This window comes from Calypte anna, chromosome 3, assembly GCF_003957555.1.
Source record: "Calypte anna isolate BGI_N300 chromosome 3, bCalAnn1_v1.p, whole genome shotgun sequence".
NCBI classification, from domain to species: Eukaryota; Metazoa; Chordata; class Aves; order Apodiformes; family Trochilidae; genus Calypte; species Calypte anna.
This window is the reverse complement of record NC_044246.1, coordinates 77796477-77815734: the sequence shown is the minus strand read 5'-3', so window position 1 is coordinate 77815734 and position 19258 is coordinate 77796477. Positions and strand designations below refer to the sequence as shown.

The 19258-nt window shown below is 42.7% G+C and overlaps 1 protein-coding gene across 1 annotated transcript in view; it reads right to left on the bottom strand.

The window, feature by feature from the left end:
• MYO6 (myosin VI) overlaps positions 1–14263 on the bottom strand; it is a 109014-nt gene extending 94751 nt beyond the window's left edge. Inside the window, exon 1 of the mRNA XM_030447088.1 lies at positions 14203–14263. The gene's annotated coding sequence lies outside the window, so the exon portion shown is untranslated. The remainder of the gene's footprint in view (positions 1–14202) is intronic.
• Between the last annotated feature and the right edge of the window lie 4995 nt (positions 14264–19258).

Genomic DNA, 19258 nt, shown 5'->3' with positions numbered 1-19258 from the left:
TATTCTTCATTGCAGAGGCACATGGTCCACATAGCTTTTTTGTAAAGTCATTCACAATTTGAGTACCGCAGGATCATATGGTGGTCAGGTAATTCCACATCAAAGTTAGATATGTCCAACGAACATTCCTCTTTGTGGATAGAAATATTTCAAATATGCTTTTATGATGGATCACACCATTGAGTACCCTCTTGGAAGAACAGAGGGGTTAATACTAAGGTCCTAATACATGCCTCGTATTTCCTCTCTGGAGTAAAAATCTCCTTTAGGGAAGAGTTTTTGGGTTTTGAAATATTTGTGGGAAGTAGAACTAAAAGCTTGTAAGTATAGTTGTCTTACAGCACCATATGATTAGAGATCTTTTAAGGTCACCATAGAAAAATACAAAAAAACAGTGTATAAGAAACAGTTATGTGTAGAACAGAGATAAATCTGACTACAGTTAAGAGCTCAGAGGGTTAATGCAAGTCAGGCACTTCCTCAGGAACCCAGAGAAGCCCCATTCCTTCCTTTGGTGCTGACACAGACAAAGCAATAAACACACAGGCTTCAGTCACCTCCCAGAGACCTTTATGACGACTTGAGGGAAGAACTCATGTTACTCTTTTTGAACACAATCATTCTTGATACTTAAAAAGTAGCCCAGCTGACCCAATTCACAACCCACTGAACTAAAACAAACTGAAACAAAAAAACCAAAAAAACCCACAACCAACCCACAGACCCATTTTGCAAAATGAATCAGGAGGTGAATCAGTACCCCTGTCACACCATGTTCATGGAGACTCCACCTCTCTTCACTATGGCTCATGTTCCACCCTCCTCACCAGCATACCTGTCTTCAATTACAGGCATGCACATTTCCTTTTACTGAAGGACACTCTGTCCGAAGAATTATCTTATTATGTCTATTAATAAATAGAGGATGTTTAAAAGAAGCACTTGACTCTAGTTTAAAAGACTGAACTATAAAACTAGAGTATATTTTTGCCACAATATCTCCCAAAAACAGATGGTATTTCTTTCTTCCTACACAGAAAGAAAATTAATAATACTAATCATCAAGGTGATATTGCATTTCGGTATCAATGCTCAGGTAAAAGGAAATTCACAACTTCCAGAGTTTCTGCTTTACTTGTCCAAGTAGTAAAAAGAACGTGCTAGCTATAAAGGTTTATTCTGGCAGACTTGAATAAACCGAATAACTTGGGAACAGCAAGGAAAATATGAAATTAATCAAATGCCTTCTCAAATACCTGCACAATCAGCAATAGTAATTTCCTATACACCCTTCACAGAAAAAGGAGAGCCACGCTTGCTAACCTCCCAGTGTTACGATCTCATCTTGTTAAAAGAAAAATATCCGCACCTGGTCTGGGCTTTTAAGATATAATAAGTTTTATATTTTTTTAAAACATGACAATATTTACTGATGCTCAAGTATAAAAGTATAAACACACAACAGAGAAGTGGAAGTATACTTCAAAAATCAAGGAAGTTTTGCAGCTGCTGCTCTATAAAACTCATTCAAGTTTTACTGGATGCTGTAATTCAACTGTGCTGTGTGATGATCCTCCTCCTCCTCTGCTACAGAAGCTTTTGGCATCATTCTTGAAACACATACAGAGTGGGTGCTGTAATAATGGCACAGGAAACACTAATACACCAGGTGTGGCTTCAGAGACCATTCCTGAGCCACCCAGGAAGTGCTCTAACAACTACAGCAGCCATCCTGCAAGTCCTTACTGCTCTAGGTATCTTGAACTATTTTTATACTGAAAAACATAAGGGCAGGGAGGACTAGTTTTCTGCCAGGCCTGCCTTTCTGTTGAAGAAGTGCAACAGAAAAAAAGGCTTTGACTGTAGCACACGATTTTCATGTTCTTCAGCCTTGGCTTCCCCCCTTTTTCTAGGTATCCCATAGTTTATCTCTTCTCCCAGCCTCAAAATACATTTTTGCTTTCTGAAGAGAAAGCAAACCTGGAAGGTGAGCCACATCTTCTCAGCCTCCTCTGTCCAGCACATCCACAGCTTGGCAGCCACTGTTTCAGGTTTTGCTTTCCCTACATCACTTGGCTGCTTCTACCTATGCCACCCTGCATGGGAGGTGTAGGCATTATGAAGTTTGTACGTCTAGTACTTACTCCCATTCTCAAGCTCTTCTAATCAAAACTGCCTTCCCCTTACACATTAAGCTGCAATTAAAATTAGATTGTAAAGCACATCTTGATCTCAATACAGCAGTATAACCCACACTGCCACTTCCCACAGATGGTAGCTTTGGTCTAGGCATCATCTAGTGAATCCACGTGCATTATGGGTGGCAAAAGTTATGGGGCTTTCTAGGGTGCTCTTGGCATGGTGACAAAGTGCTTCTGCTAACCCAGTAGAAGATCCAGTGCAAGGACCAATGTTAGTAGCTAAAGGAGCCCAAAGCAGCAGAACAGCAACCCACAATAGCCTGTAACAACAAAAAACACTTCTTCCTGCTGCTTGGCATGGGGAGCAAGCACATTCTTGTGCAGAGCTTGCCAGGCTGTGCTGGGCACACATGAGCAAAGTGTGCAGTGAGGAGCGTTCCTCCACGTCACTCTCCCAACCTCAGGCTAATGAGCAGGGTTAATTGTAGGTTGACAGCTTCCAAGTAATTACAGCACACCCCAGCCCAGAGCTTACCAGTATGACACTGCTCATCACCAAAACAGGGAAAGCAGAGTAGAGAAAAATACGGATTTTGATTATAACTCTTTCTAATCCTTAAATTTTGGTTCTACCAGATGCTCTGCCCTGTGTCTTCCCACTACCATTTTTACTAGAGTATAAGTCTGGCTGCCAACTAAAACAAAAACCAGCATCTCTTTCCTCCTCAGAAAACTGTACTGATGCAGCCAGTTTTACTTGCTCTGTTGTACAAACTCCATTTGCAACCTTTCTTGGTATACACAGTCCACAAAGAGCATGTGAAGCTGTGTGCTCATTTGGACGCCTGACGCCATGCAAATCCTTCTCATTTCCAGCCAGTTGTGAAACACAAAAGGCAGGATATCCTGGAAGCAGCAATGTAGAAGGGGCGAAAAAAAAATAAAAAAGGAAAAAAAAAAAAGCAAGGCAGGTGTCCTGGGACACCCATATTATAACCCTGTATTATAATTTAGACAGGGTTATAAATTAGACAGGGTTTCTTTAAGGGCGGCAGCTGATGTCTGATTCAGAGCAGCCTCAGGAAACCACCCACAAATACCTGTGCTTGAAGCACCAAGGATCCAAACCACACCTCCACTGGAGCCCGGGTGCCAGACTGATTCAGGCAGATGAACAATGAGCAAGACACAATGCAACCCAGGAAGCCAATTCAGGTGACATGCTAACAACATATACTGGGGTGTTCATTACATTTTACGCTCTGGCGAAGTCGAAATGAAGACTATCACATGCATCTGGGTCAAAATTTGACTGCCATTACATCCAGCAGTGTAAAGAGGGGTATCAGCTATCAAGAAACCCAGGTCTGCAGCCCATGTATGACTATACCTGAAGCACCAAAGCTCCACACCAAGACATTCTCCTCCCACCTGGGTGGGGGCCATTGGATGAGTGCCCCGGTACCCACACAGTGGAAAATTCTCTCTCAGCTACAGGAAGACCTTTAAAAGAACTCTTCATTTTCCTCCCACATTTTCTTCTTGTTAGTATTGAATTATATGTGAAGATCTTGACAGAAATACAGTAATTGAGAATGTGCTTTAGTTTTTCTAACTTCCCTAGGTACTAGTACAAGCTTGTAGCTTATATTAAAAGTTCAGCGTAGTCCAAACACTTCCAGGAGATGCTTAAGGGAAGCAACATTGTGGCAGAAAAAATTAAAACACTCATCTTTTTCAAAGTCAGTAACTTCAAGACTGCTAAGACATAAGCTTCAAAAATAAACAGCAAACACCAACCACCAAACTTTGTTTAAATGCTTGCTAACAACACTAGGCCAATAATTCCTCGCAACATAAAACTGTTTTCCTTGCAGATGTGGCTATTTTCTGTTCAACTTGGCTCTCTTGTATCTTCAGGTGTATGATAGTTACACAGTTTTTTCTTAAGCAAAGGCCTGAAAAAAGTATTATTAGATACTTGAAAAAAATCCTGTATTTATTACACAGATGTGCTTACCTCATTGCCAGACTGCTCATTAGAATTCTGTGGGTTTGGCTGCCTAAGAGATGTTCATCGCAAAGTGAGGCCACAAATTTAAACTGGAAGAGTTGGTCAAATTAAACAAAAAAACCCCACAGGAGGCTCATGCACAGCTATATCTTGCCTGTCCAAATTTTTCCATAAAGTATGTACAGCGGGGGAAGTAACAGATCCTTTTGAGAAGGCTCCTGCCTTATTTGAACCCTCTCAAAACTCCTTGGTCATTTCCAACAGGATGATGGAGGGAAACAAGTGAAGCTGCTAGAGAGAACACACCGAGTACTAGGAAAACATGAGTCGATTAGCTTTCATTAATTACAACTAACCACACCTCAGCACACCTTCAGATGCTACTCCAAAACCTCTACCTGTCTTGGGGTGAAATACCCCAAACTGCAAGGCCTCGTGGCCTCCTTACACCTTTGGCAGGCACACCTGGGATCAGTGCCTGGGCACGTATAGGAATCAGGCAGCATCTTCCAGTTGAGAAGGAGACAATAGCTCTGAAATCCAGCCCAGGCATGGCAAGAAGGGCAACCCCTGATGCTAACATGTTTTGCCTTCAAGCACTCAAACCAGCATTTTTCTTCCACTACAGTCTTCAAGCGTTCCCTTTTGAGTCTGCTGAGGTCCCTTTGGTCCTCTCATCTCCCCAGCCTTTCCTGCTGTGGCATCATCCTTCAGCCTCCACGTGTTAAGAAGGAGCTCACCTCAAACTACTGCTCTCCCTGCTTCCCTCTCCCCTGCTTCCACCTCCTCCCTAGGGCTAAAGCAGCAGAGTCACTCAGCAAACACGCCAGCAGCATAAAGTAGCCTTTGTCCACCCTCTTCCCTCCCACAGGGATTCATAAAGAAACCAGGATTAATACGGAGAACAACTCATCTTAAATTTGAAAACATTTGAAAACATACACATTTCAATTTCCATCTAAGCAGTCAATGCTTACTACTCACATAGATTCCAATTTTTCTCTAAAAAATAATAATTAACAACATCAGGAAATAACAGGACTACATCTTTTTAAAGGGATGAAAAACAATTCTCCTTTTACAGAGCTCAGAAACTGATCCAGGACAGAAGAGTTTACAAGAGAAGCTGTGAAGGACAATTTAAAAAAAAATAATAATTAAAAAAAAAAATCTATGAACCAGCTTAATATCTTAAAAACCCTGCTAGACTGACTACTTCACCACTACATGAACAGACACAAAACTCTGCATCTACAGAAATAAAGAAGCTGAATTCCAACAGTTGTTAAAAAAATTTCTTTCAGTTCCAAGTTAAAAGAAATCTGATGTCATATTTTTAAGAATACATATTATGTATGAAAAATTGGGAAAGGCTGCAAGGATTTAATTTTTAAAAGAATAATCCAGAAGAGTATATGATCAACATATTATTTACATATACCATTGCTGCTTTGATGTTGTGTATATATATAATTATAATTTCACATTTAACATAGAAATACACATAGCATCAGATGCCCTATCATCAAAAGACTGCATTTTTATTTACAATAGGAAAGACTTTTATAGCCCCAAGAAAAGCAGCTACTTAGTCCACTGCACTGCAAAAACCATGTTCTGTGGGTGTTGACCTTTTGAGCAAGACATGACTTGTACAGCATGATAACAGACTAAGAAACTTCATGGATAAGATTCTTCTCCCTAGGATATTAAGCAATAATCTTTCTCTGAAAGCATGTAGAGCTTCAAAGCAAAACATAAAACAAGACCTCAGTTTGTTTCAGATTACCATCAGAAGATAAAACCTATTTGAAAAAGCATCCTTTCCCTAAGCAAACCTTAAAATTTATACTCACGTAAAATATATATATAATAAAATATCAGGGTGTTACACTATTTTTTCAAAAACCCTGAACATCTCCAAACACTTACTATAATATATAATGCAGTGAACCAAAGACTATGTCAAGGTCCATATAATCTGAGATTGAGTGTCTGACCATGACTAATTTAAGATGCCAGAGTACTGTAACAGGATGGCAACTGAAGACAAAAGGTCATCTCACCATCTCTGAAACTTGTTTCTTCTGTACACCTGCAGTTAAATTCTTTGTTTCCAACAGTTCCAATTCAATAAAACTATGGCAGGCAAGCCCATTTCTCTTGTTTCCCAAGAACTCTGAAATTTAGAACTTAGAAAGCAATGCTCTCAAGCACAGCCATGAGAAGATCAATTACTGAAATCTATAAAAATCTATTAGAGTCTTCAAGAAATTATCCCAGCAAAGAGAAAACAAGGACAATAAAGTAATGATGCAACATGCACATGTATTCCCACAAATGAATACACAGCTGGCAAGTAAGTCTATTTTTGGAAAAAAAATAAATAAAAGAGGAGGAGAAAACAGGCCTGGCAGGACACTCATCAGAAGGCATGCCAACAAGTATGAGAGAAGGAGAAACAGCATTGTCCCTACAGTGTCCACATAAATAACACTGCTTGTAGCAGAGCAGAGATTTACAACATGCTGCAGAACACCATTTTTGTAACCATGCACCTGCCAAAAAAGGCTTGATGCAGGAACACACCAAAAGCTTTAAAGCAATCCAAGAACATTGCAAAAATATAAACTTGTTAGGAGCCCATAAAATAAGCACATTTTTCTAAGGAAAAAAAAAATAAACCACAAAAGAACTCCTCCCCACCCCTAAAACCACAACATGTAATAAGCCCAAGTGTTTTTATCTTTACACAGTAATAAAAGTCCATGTTATCTGGGGCCTTCTGAAGTCCATGATCTTTAAATCCTTTCTGGTTGTACTGCTAGGACTTTGAAATTCCCTACATGTGCTCTTTATGTCCACATTTCTCCCCACAACAGAGCTACTGGAGGCATTTGCGTACCTTTTGGTAGAAGCAATGAAGTGTTTCACAGGTTTAAGGGACTGTAAAAAACGCTGCAGTTTGCCCACAGAGGGTGAGCAGTAGGGGTAACACTTGGCCACACTGTTTCTGCCTCCCATCCTTTCTGCTCCCCACTACGTGCTCCTGCTTCCCCATTGCATAAACGCTGAACTGCGGGATGTCCCTCTGCAACAGGGATACGGAGAAGACAAGGTTGATGGTTCTGATGGTTTCTGCAGAGCCAGCAGTTCACACTGAGGTGTGGAAAAGCCCAGGACAGCTGGGAAGAGAGCAGAGTGGAGGCTGCTGCCATGGAAAGATTCCCATCTTTTGGGGGACCAGCTGGAAATTACCACAGCTCAGCAACTCAAGAACTGAAACCTTAAAGGATCATTAAAATTGAAGTTCCTAAAAATATTTGTCAGATTCTTCATTCCTGAATGCCCTGACCCCTGTCCTGGAAACTCTGCAGTATATAAGCAGGACTGACAGCACAGAAGGTTACTGCACACCATTAAACCTCAAACCAGCAGAGCAGCTACAGAACATCCTCTTCCCAAAACTCTCCAGTGCCTCCCCTCCAACAAGCAGAGCACCACGGCAGGCAGGTTCAGCTTGCCTGATCAGAGTGCTCACCCACCTGAGAAAAAGGAAGACACTGCAAAATAGCCATTTTTATCACGAAGAAGTTTGTGAAAGATTTTTATTGCTATCACCTCTGGCACTATAGAGCAGGTGTTATGGGTCGTGCTTGAAGAAATCAGCAAATAGTGAAGCATGGAGGAGAACTCAGGGTGCCTCACCCCACTGCAGGCAAGGTCTCCTTCACAGGACTGGAGGACACACTGCCCTCCTCTGAGCAGCTTCTTCTGAAACACAGCTTTTGCAGTCCCACCTTTTAGTCAGGTTGCTTTGGAGCTGGGGCACTAAGAGAGAACCTTGAGATTACTAAAACCTTGCAGAGTGTCACGGCAACAGCAGATAAGAAGGACAGAGTTCTGGACATGAAAAATCACAGGCACAATTTGCTCAAAATATGAAACATTACTATACTTACATGACTTCAGACCAAACCTGAAGGATCCATGGAAATACTTTGATACAGCTCAGAAAGTTGCTACCACCAATATGATCAGAGATCTTGCTGATATCAGAGACATTTTTTGAGAACCACTGACTTTGTTAGATCCTCACGTCTTTTTTTTTTCCCAAAAAATTTCAGATCAGTCAGCTGAATCTTCTTAATTACAAAGAAAACAAATAATCTAACTATTTTTGCAAAAGTCAGCAAGCTTGTTCAAGCCATGTTACTCAAAATAACCACAAAGAAAAATTTCCTCTTATGTTAAAAAAGGTCTTTTGTTGAGCAATTACAAATCCAGGGCTCACTCAGACTTCCAGCTGAAGACTCTGGGAATTTCTCTCTTGATTTTTCTGTGAGCAGACCAAACCCTGAAAGACACACAAACCAGTGTGTCAACCCCATCTCTGGCAGTGCTCATGACAGCTCCCTTCAGTGCTGCCAGGGCCAGATCCCACTTTGGAGAATGGCCCCATTCCACCTTTACCACTCAGAGCTCAGGTGAGCTGAGCAGTGGCACATATGAAAAGTGAGATCTAACTTCGGGTGCTTCCTCCATCTCTCAGTCCCTGGAGCAAGCAGAAACTACCCTTCATCCATCAGCTTGCAGAGTGAGAAGAAGCATTCAGCTGACAAGGAAAGACTCCTCCTGGCTTGACAGAATTCCTCCAGGGGTCACATAAACTCTGGGCATGCCCTGCAGTGTAGCCACAGCTACACTGATACCAACCCATGCTTACTCAGCATCTGTGCCTGCCCTGCTGCTGCCAGCAGCTGCAATTCACCCCGCAGAGCACCCTGACTGCAGGGCAAACACCAACTGGCTGCAGCTCACTCCCTTTTCACTGGGGAAAAAGTAAGAAGGGTGCTGCAGGGGCTCCCAAACTACCAGCACAAGGCTGTGCTCTTGGGTCCACAGGTGGCAGCAGGCTTTCCCTTCGAGCTGCAGCATGCAGCACAGCAGCAGGGCTGAACCCACCCAGCCCTCCCTCCCTCCCCATCCCTAAACTTGCTTTGACTAAATCAATTTTTCTTAAATTGGTATTCTGTGATAGTTGCTTCTTGAAGGACAGAATTAGCGTGCTCTTTCCAATAAATTACATTCTATGAATTATGTACAGTCATTACTTAAAGAAATCACTCTGCCAGAGATTAAAGACCTCATGGATTTATCAGTCTTTTTCTTCCTAACTAAACCTTAGAAAAGTGCATGAAGTCTGCTGATACCTCAGTTAGCTTTGCAAAACTGATATTTTGGCAACAAGAAAAATAAATAAAAAAAGGCTTCACCCACAGACTTCAGCTCAAAAACTGTGTTTTTTCTGCATTCTTTATATAATTATAAAGAATATTATTATATGGCCATATTATAATATTATATGGCTATTATATGTCCATATTGTTACCTGGAAACATCAATAGTTCAGAAACGGGTCAGTCACCAGTATTTACTATAAATGTTCTACAGTCATTCCAAGAAACAGTGAAGCAAAAACCTAAATAGATGGTATGTTGTGTTAAAATGGGTGCTGGTTTTGTCAAGTTAATTTTCTTCACATTAGTTATCACAGGGCTGTGTTTTAGATTTGTGCTGCAAACAGTGTTGATAACACAGGACTGCCTTAGCTGTTGCTGAGCAGCACTTACAGAGAGTCAGTCACATTTTCTGCTCCTCACCCCACCAGTGAGAAGGCTTGGGGTGCACAAGAAGCTGTAACATAACTGGGACAGCTGACCCCAGCTGACCAAAAGGATACTCCATGCCCCACAGTGTCATGCTCATTATATAAAAACTGGGGCAAGAAGAAGGAAGCAGGGACATCTGGCACGATGGCATTTGGATTCTTAGATCACCAATAGGTGCAATGGTGCCCTGCTTTTCCTGGATGGGACTGAGCACCTTCCTGCCAATGGGAAGCAGTGAACAAATTCTTTGGTTTGCTTCACTTGCGAGCATGGCATTTGCTTTGCCTACTAAACTGTCTTTATCTCAGTCCATGAGTTTTCCCAACTTTGCCCTTTTGATTTCCCTTTTGATTGGGGAGTGAGAGAGTGGCTGCGTGGAGCTCAGTTGCTGGCTGGGGTTAAACCATGACAGAATGTAAAGTCATTTCTGTCTGCCCATGTGCAATTTAAAAAACAGATTAAAAATGAAGGTACATAAAGAAATACACATTGCTTAACAAGTCTGATTTCTTAGGCTGACAGTTCTTTGAAACTGTTTCAGAACAGAAGGTGCTATAACGTCTGGACATGGTTCATGATGCCACATACAGTATATACTATAGCACATGATACATACCATGGGTTTTATCCCTCTGATTTCCTCAGTTCAAATCACAGCATGATCCTGCACCTAAACATTTCCTACAGTATTACAGTCTATGCTGCTAAACCCCAACATTTTGCTGTCAAATGCAACAGTTTGCCTCAATATTCTTTTAAAACCAAATTAAGCTGTTACAAGAGATGATCAGCAATAACTGAATGATTCTAGGTCTTTGTCAAAGAAACTGCATTTCTTTTGAGCACTAAAACTACTTTTTCCACATAAAATCAGGCCAGAATACAGACAGCACCTGAAGAAATCATCAGGTTCAGCCCCCTGTGAGAACGAGTAAAACAGCAGAAGGAAAGTCTAATATATCCTCAACACAAGCCCTATTTGACTTTTTTTTAAAGTCACAAAAAGGAGATTACACAACCTGAGCTTGTTCCCATTTTCTCCAAAGCATAGCAGTTTTCATGAAGTACATCAAACTTCGGTACAAAGTAGTTTAATTTTTTCAGTACAGTCACTGACAGGACACAGACCACTTCCACTAATTTTAAGACTGTAACATCATCTTGTCCTGTTATCCTCTTTCTTCTGGAACTGAGCTTTTCTAGCCTTTGTAGAACACACTTTCCAAACACGTCATCTCTGTAGATGATGGTTTCCAAACTCTTGCTAAGTTTCTGTTGAACTGAGACATTTGCATTTCTCTTTCTTATAGGGCTGTGGCCAAAACTGAACACATTTTCTTAACTTAAGCCTCACTAGTATGAACAGTTAAGTGATAAACCTCAACAGCACTGCATCTCATTGCTCATCATGATCTCCCATAGCCCTCATATCTGATTCCATGGTACTGCTGCCCATCTGACTTTATTCATATGAATTATGGGATCTCCTTCCTGAAGACAGTAACTTGTACTTGAATGCAAGCATTGAGCATACCAAAAACCTCCTGTCCACCAAAACAGAGCATCAAAACCAGAGACTGAAACCCCTGCTTGGACTCCTTCAGCACTAATTCTGTTGATCAATGACAACATCAAGTACCACAGTGACCCCAGCACCACTTAAGCTGACTTCCAAGTTTGATAATAACTCATAATCACTCCAGAAGAATAACCATTCAGAGTCGCTACCTCTAGACCTGCTCCCTTTTGCTCAGTTGTTCTCAAACTCTCCAGGTGAATAAACAATATTCCTAAAAGCAGTCGTACTGGGTCAGACAGCAACTCTCTTATCTCCACTATGCTGCCTGCAGTAGTCAATGTCTGAAATGCACAAACAAATATAGTAAATCCTTAACAGTACTTTCCCAGTATATACTCCCAGGCTCCAGTTGCATTTCAGTGATGTTCTGAGCTACAGGAGGTACTCTGTACAAGTAAGCCTTAGTGCATTTTCTTCCATTAATCTGCCCTGCTGCTTTTCGAGTCTTTTTCAATATCCACATGCTTCAGGGAGGATTTCCAAAGCTTAACTAACCACACACTGGGACAAAACCAACACACACCCCTTTTGTTTGTTTTGAACCTGCCAGCTTAATCTCACATTTCCACATTAGCTACTGAAAGTGACAAAAAAAAGTTAGTCCCTACTCCACTTTGCCACATCACTCAGGAAACCATCCAAATTTTAAAACCTCCAAGTTTTCTTCATAACTTAACTTCAGCACTACCAAACAGTAAGAGAATATAAAGATCAGATTAGTCACAAAGCCTTTTCCACCCCTGCACACCAGGTACCTTGTGCAAGCACTACTTCACCTTGCTTATGAGAACACTATGGTTAATGGGTCAAAATATTGACCCTGAATCAAAAGAAAGGGGCACAGTGATCCTAGATCCTGAAGGACACAGTATTTTGTGAAGATAATACCTGAATGCCTACCTGGGCTAGAAACATGGGCTAGGGAAATTAGTTCAGCTTACTTATAATTGCTGCAAGCTTATGCTGACATGGTTTTAATTCAGAAAGCTATTAAACCTCACAGCAAATTTTACTGCCTTTCTGTCCGCACGGCTGGCTTTATAGTTTCACAGTCAAAGGCATAACTGTGCCATCACTAAATAGTTTATTAACTTATATACATTAAAAACACATCCACTATAAAAACCAGCAAACTGAATCCTCACTTCTACGTTAGTAAAAACATTACAAAAGTTTCTAACTTGTGCTTTGATGTTTACTCTCCCACCTCAACAACACTCAGTCTTCTGCGGTTATTTTATAAACCATACATCTCATCCTTAACTTGTACATTAGAACATGCTTTGTGATATTTAAACAAGCATTGCAAGAAGACACTTGCTCATACTTTTAAATTTGCACAAGGATAAGTTTCATAATTTCTATTGCAATTAGGCTTTTTTCCCTCTATCACTCCCCTCTGTCCCCAAAAGAAAAAAATGCAGATGACATTTAACTCACGAGTACATCTCTGCCCTGTTAATTTGTCACATTTGCAACAGAAGGAAGACTGAGCCTCCTGATCAACCTTTGTACTCCAACAGCTATAAACCCAGCTCACAGGCTGCTCTGCAGCCCAGTGATGCCAAATGAGCTGTAAGAAATTAGATGGCCTCAAAGGTCTTTCCCCCCTGAGGAGAGACAGCACTCAAGTGATGACATAGTACTTCCCTCTACCTTTGTATAAATGGGCTGACAATCATCAATATCTGGATGAAGTAACAGGTAACAGCCTCCTATTTACACAACCTGTAGTCTATTAATTTAGCTATCTCAATCTTACAGGCCTCTGGTGGCGTTAGGATTTACTAGTTGGGAATCTGAGGGCCAAGTATCAGGCAAACATCAACAATAAATATGCTGCATTGCAAGCTGTATTCCAGGGATGGCCCATTAGGGGGATGAACCTTTTTAAGTTTTCCTATTCACTAATGAATTCAAGCTACAGGAACTAAGTTTTGGGTAGCAGACCCCACTGTGCTGCAAAAACGCAGCCTGCAAAAGTACTTAAATGAGACACTGTCCAAGAGAAGATGTATTTCAACTGCACGAGTGGTCATACTGTGTAAAGAAAAATATGTATATATATATATATATACATATTTTTTTTCTGTGATACTGACAATCCTATGACCACAGAAATGTTTTTGAAACAAGGCGAGGGTCAGCTGACACTCAGAAGGGATGGCATTTCACAGAGGATGATACGAGGGGTGGGAGGAAGAAGGAGAAAAAAAACCACAGGGAAGGAATTCCCATGACAGTTGACTTTAAGAAGTGAAGAAAAAAATCTAAAATCACTTCAGACTGCACTTGTACCTCACCGGGAAGGTCTGGGCACAGCGCACAGCACACCTGCCCCGAGGAGGGCTGACAGGGAGCTCTCACCCGGCGGAGGGGTTCGGCCCGGCCCGGTCCCGCACCAACAGGTCGCTCCCCCGGACCTACCGGCTCTACCCGAGCCCGCAGACCCCGCCAGCGCCAGGACGCACCTTGAGCGGCGACAGCAGCGGCAAAACTCTGCCCTCGTTACCCAGGCGTCTCAGGTGAGGGCTACCGGGCGTAAAGCCGCCCTCCTCCCTCCTTTGCATCCCCGTCCTCTCCCCGAAGCCCTCACCGGGAGCCGATCGCACCTGCCGTACCAGCCGGGCCGCGCTGCTCTGGGCCCGGGCAGGAGGCGGCGGCGCGGGGAGGCGATGAGGCACTGCGCCGCGGGCAGGCCGGAGGGCCGGCACCTCCGCACCGGGCGGGAGGTGGACGCGCAAGAGTAGCGGAGGAGGGTGAGGGGGCCGGGGCCCTGCTGCGCCGCGTCCTTACCTGAGGCTTCTCCCGCTTCTGCTGCTGCCGCGCTCGGCGCCCCTCTGCCAGCCCTGCCGCCGCGGCTGCTGCGCTGCTCTGCTCTGCGCCGCCCCCGGCCGCCCGGCACGATACAGCCCGGCCCGGCCCTGCCCGCCACGGCCGCCCGGGACGTCAGCGCTACTGAGGCTGGCCGGGGGCGGGGGCTGCGCCGGCGAGGGCGGTGGGAGGGGGAGGAAGAAGTGGCGGCGGCAGGAAAACTGAGCCCGGGCCCGGCGTCGTCTGACAGGGAGCCCCGGCCCGCAGCCCGTCCCGGGACTTCCCGCGGCCTCCCCGGCCGGTGCGGGCAGGGCAAGGCCGGGCGTCTCTCGGGCTCCCTGGTAGGGGGCTGGTTTGAGGACGTGCCTTGCTTGGGGCTGAGGTTGTAGTCGCTCTGGGAGAGGCTGGGTTTTTCCCTTTTTTATCTTTACCAACTCAGTCAAATAAAGGGTCAGGTTTTGGGTTGCTTTTGCTTTGATTTACCATTACCTCATAAAGAAGCGTACAGAGTAGGTGGCGGCTCTCCTGCTGCAGCAAACCTCAGAAGTCTGAGCTTGTTTCACCCCTCAGAGCCCGGGCCTCCGATGTCCCTGTCCTCACCACCCACCTTGGCAGGCTGTGCACAGGTGGGGACAGAGATGCTCCTGCTTCATGGCAGGACTGCCCTGTCTCCTCTGACCCTGTGAGGCAACAGAGGTGCTGCCTGCCTTGCTGCTGACCTCTGCAGCACCTGCCTACACCCAGCTATTCATCCCAGCAGCTGGTGCAGCTCAGCTGGGCAGCATTGCCTCATCACGGCCAGCCAGGGTGTCACCCACAGCTGCCCCTCCCTGACCTGCCGTGCTGGAGTTCTGCCTTCCCTTCCAGTCCCTTGGCTTTATGAGCGCTCATTCCTTGCATCGCCTGCTGGTTCGTCAGCTTTCCTGTAAACACTTTGCTTCTCTTCAAGCAATGCTTTAAGAGTGGCACAATGGCCCTGACTGTATGCACGAAGCTTCTTTGCTCTTCACCCGATGGACACAGAACTCTCGTGTATTGTGCTGGCAAAGGGAAACGAGTCAGTTCATACTTCAAAATCTCTCCTGTTTTCCTTTATTCTTGCAGCCCTACCAATGTTTCTTTAGCCAGTGTGTGCTTTACTGCATCCTTTTTGAGTCTTTGGACAACACCAGGGACACTGAGTACAGAAGCCAGCTAATAAATAATTTAAACAAAATGTTTTCTTCCAGCCATGTCAACCTCTTTAGATAGGGTAGTTATAACCATGCCTTGGCCTCTTTTAGGAAACAAAGAGAAAACCCAGGGAGCCCCTAGGGAGAAGTTCTATCAAGGGTCAGAGTGGATGTACACACTAAAAGGAAAATGGGAGTACACAAACTGCCTGAGTAATCCTGCATCCTGGGCAGAGCATGGGTGGAGTTAAATCCTGTGTCCAGATTACAGAATCACAGAATCACAGAATCCTAGGGGTTGGAAGGGACCTCCAAAGATCATCTAGTCCAACCCCCCCTGCCAGAGCAGGGCCACCTAGAGCACTTCGCATAGGAACGTGTCCAGGCGGGTTTTGAATGTCTCCAGTGAAGGAGACTCCACGACCCCCCTGGGCAGCCTGTTCCAGGGCTCTGTCACCCTTACAGTAAAAAAATTTTTCCGAATATTCAACTTGAACCTCCTATGCTCCAATTTACACCCATTACCCCTTGTCCTATCACTGGTCACTACTGAGAAGAGCCTAACTCCATCTCCCTGACACTCACCCCTTACATATTTGAAAACATTAATATTCCCACAACTCCTGAAAGGTGCCATGAATTCATTTTGGTTTTTGAACTGTTCCACACGCTTGCAAAGAAGCAAGGTGAATTTGACAGCTACGTCTTCACTTGATGTAATTTAGTAATGCTGAACAATTTTGACAAATCAAAATACTGTAGAGCTTCTAGAGAATGGGAGTTTACCTTTGGCATTACCTTTTAGGGGAGTACTACATATACTCAGCTTTACTTTTATTTGTAAAAGACAGATAAGGATAATTACATCTGGAAAAAGTAAATGACTGGACAACTAAATGAAAATGTAAATTTGCTGACTGAATAAAACTCCCTCTGTTAGCAAAACAGGATACTATGTCAGGAAACAGCCAATAAAATATTTTAAGTTTAAACAAGCCAGTTGATCATATGGCACCAGGGAAGCCAAGCAATGCTGAGCACTATCTCACTATCTGATGTGCTGCTCCCTTGTAGGAGGGGTGTAGCTCTACTCCCTCTTTCCTCCCCAGGAAACCTAAAAATAATCTGATGCACAGCAGCATCTGTTCTGCAAATCTTCTGGGAAAATACAGGAAAACTCACACACAAGTAAAATCTGAGTGTGAGAAATTCAATCCAAGAGAGAAGATGGAAAGGAAATACAAGGCAAAACATATTTTACTGTATCCATTGTGTGTATTTTGGGTCGGTAGGCAAGAAGCATTTCCAATTTAATTCCTAGGGAAGTTGGGCCAACCTCTGTAATTTCAGTGTAACCAAGACTTTTCAGAACATCAGGAACAGTGTGGGTGGACTGGAGATGCAAAGTAATTTTTTTTTCCTTAATAGCTTTTTAAAGGACAGACACAATTTGAGGCTGTGAGAGAATGCAGAACACCTTTCGCATCACCCAGTTCCTCCTGCACCTCAAAATGTCAGGGAAGGGAAACAGTGGGAGAGCATCCCTTTGGAGCTGCAATGCACAGGTGAGGTTTGTAACTCTGGAGCAGGTTCAAATCAGGACACACTGTTCTGCTGAGACAAACAAGAAATATCATGAACAAGTAATAGATATTAGCACTATCTTAAGTATGCAAATTTGATAGACTAGAGAGCCTAACAGGAATCTCATGAGCATGCCACAGGGAGGAAAGTCCCCGAGACATTTCAGTAGGACTATTGACATCCACACGTGCCACTTTGCTGCAGCCCTGCTGCAAAGAACTGACAATATCCCAGATATCTGAGTTGCCTTTACTCCCCCAGATACTAAAACTGAATATTTCTATATGGATTTAGGTTGTTATACATTATAATAAAGTTTCTTGAAGAGTGTTGAAAGGGTCTAGAGAACAAGTCCTGTGAGGAGGGGCTAAGGGAACTGGAACTATTTAGTTTGGAGGAAGCTGTGGGGAGACCTCATCACTCTCTTACAACTACCTGAGAGGAGGTTGTAAAGAGGTGTGTGCTGGCCTCTTCTTTGACAAATGAATAACAATAGTAGAGGAAATGGCCTAAAGTTTCACCTCGGGAAGTTTAGACTAGATATTAGGAAGAATTTCTTTACTCAAAAGAGTAGTCAGGCAGCAGAATGGACTGCCCAGGGAGGTGGTGGAGTCATCATCCCTAGAGGTATTAAAAAAACTGTATAGATGAGGCATTTTATGGCACACTCTAGTGGGCATGGTGGTAGGTTTTTTGTTTATTTTTAATCCTGGATGGACAGTTGGACTCTGTGAACTTGGAGGTCTTTTCCAACTGTGACAATTCTGTGATTCTGTCAGGAAAGTTGTCTCATCTTTGTTCTTTAGAAAGGATGAGCAGGTAAAGGATCACAGTCAGAAAACCCTGGGAGGATATTATATATGTTTTGTCTGTAAAGAATACAATAAAATGTTGTGCCTATTTAAATTTCTATGAAAGTGAATTCTTATGTATAAATTCAGTTGATCAAAATTTAGACCATTCAGTATTAATACAAAAAGGTAAAGGTTCTCACACTTGCATGGCTAGAAATTTCAATCCTGAGGTAGTTGTTCTCAAGTGGTTAGTATTGTGGGTGTTAAATTTCTCTCCCCACACTTTATTATGAAAATGTAAACGCAGAAATCAGTTTTGTCATCAACTGCAGGCCTTTACTCTTCAAACAGAAAGCTTGTGTTTAAATCCTGCCAGTATTAGCTGGTTTTCCCCACATGGATTACATGTAGCTACAACTGTTTTACACATCACATGTAATGGGTAAAATTCTGCCTATAAAAATGGCCACAGGCGGTGTCTTAAGTCATAGACAATGACTTAATGAGGCCAGAAGTTAACTTACTTCACATTGCTTTGTTGGCATACCCTAAATATATACAAATGTGACATGATTACAGTGCTATGTAATGTGGCTGTGTTAAAATACTTTACAGCTTGTCAGCATCAGCTCCTGGAGTTTCCTGACTGCTGAGAATTTTAGTTTAGAGCCTTGGAACTCTCTAAAATTATTTCATATTTTTGCAATTCATTTCTGAAAAAAAGAAAAAAAAAAATGGACTTAACCTCACCAGTTCTAAAAGAGTTTTGGATTTACCCATGGAGGGTTTGCAAGTGTAGCTATTTTGGCTGGCAATACAATTTATCTGTTATTTGTCTGGATAAAAAATAGCTTGCTCCTGTATGCAAAAGAGCATTTCTAACTGGCTCAATGTTAATTGAGCAGCTAATGTTCAGAGGCAGAAAAAGGACAAGAAAATTTGCTGGCATTTTAGCAGCAGTAAACTTACCAACTCCAAGATGATGTTTCAGGATCAACCTTTGGTTTCTTTCCAAGGAGTCTTACTCTAGATAAGTGCTATTAATTTCCTTAGCATGTAAATTATTTACTGGAAAGTGGTGTGTAAGCCTTATTTTATCTAATTCCTTTTACCTAGTGCTATAGCTGTCTGATTTTGACAGCTGCAAAGTGATATTTTTTCTTTCATTCTTTTATGTGAACACCTGTTTTTTGACTACACCTATTCTTTTTTAATACTTTTAATACTTTTCCATGAGTCACTCTTATTCCAACAGCCTCGTTCAAGATACAGAAAATTTTTAAGGCAAGAGCTCCTATTTAAAGTCTCTTTGTTTCATTTCAATTGGCAAATTGTTTCTTATTTTGTGTTATCAGGTAAGTTTGTTAGGGAAGGTTTATGGTTTGGCATTTCTGCTCCTAGCAATGAGTGACTGTTTACTGAAACTGGTTTTTTTCAGTGGAGGGTAAGTCTTTTGGACTGGCCTCATTTTTCTATTTTCTCTCCTTA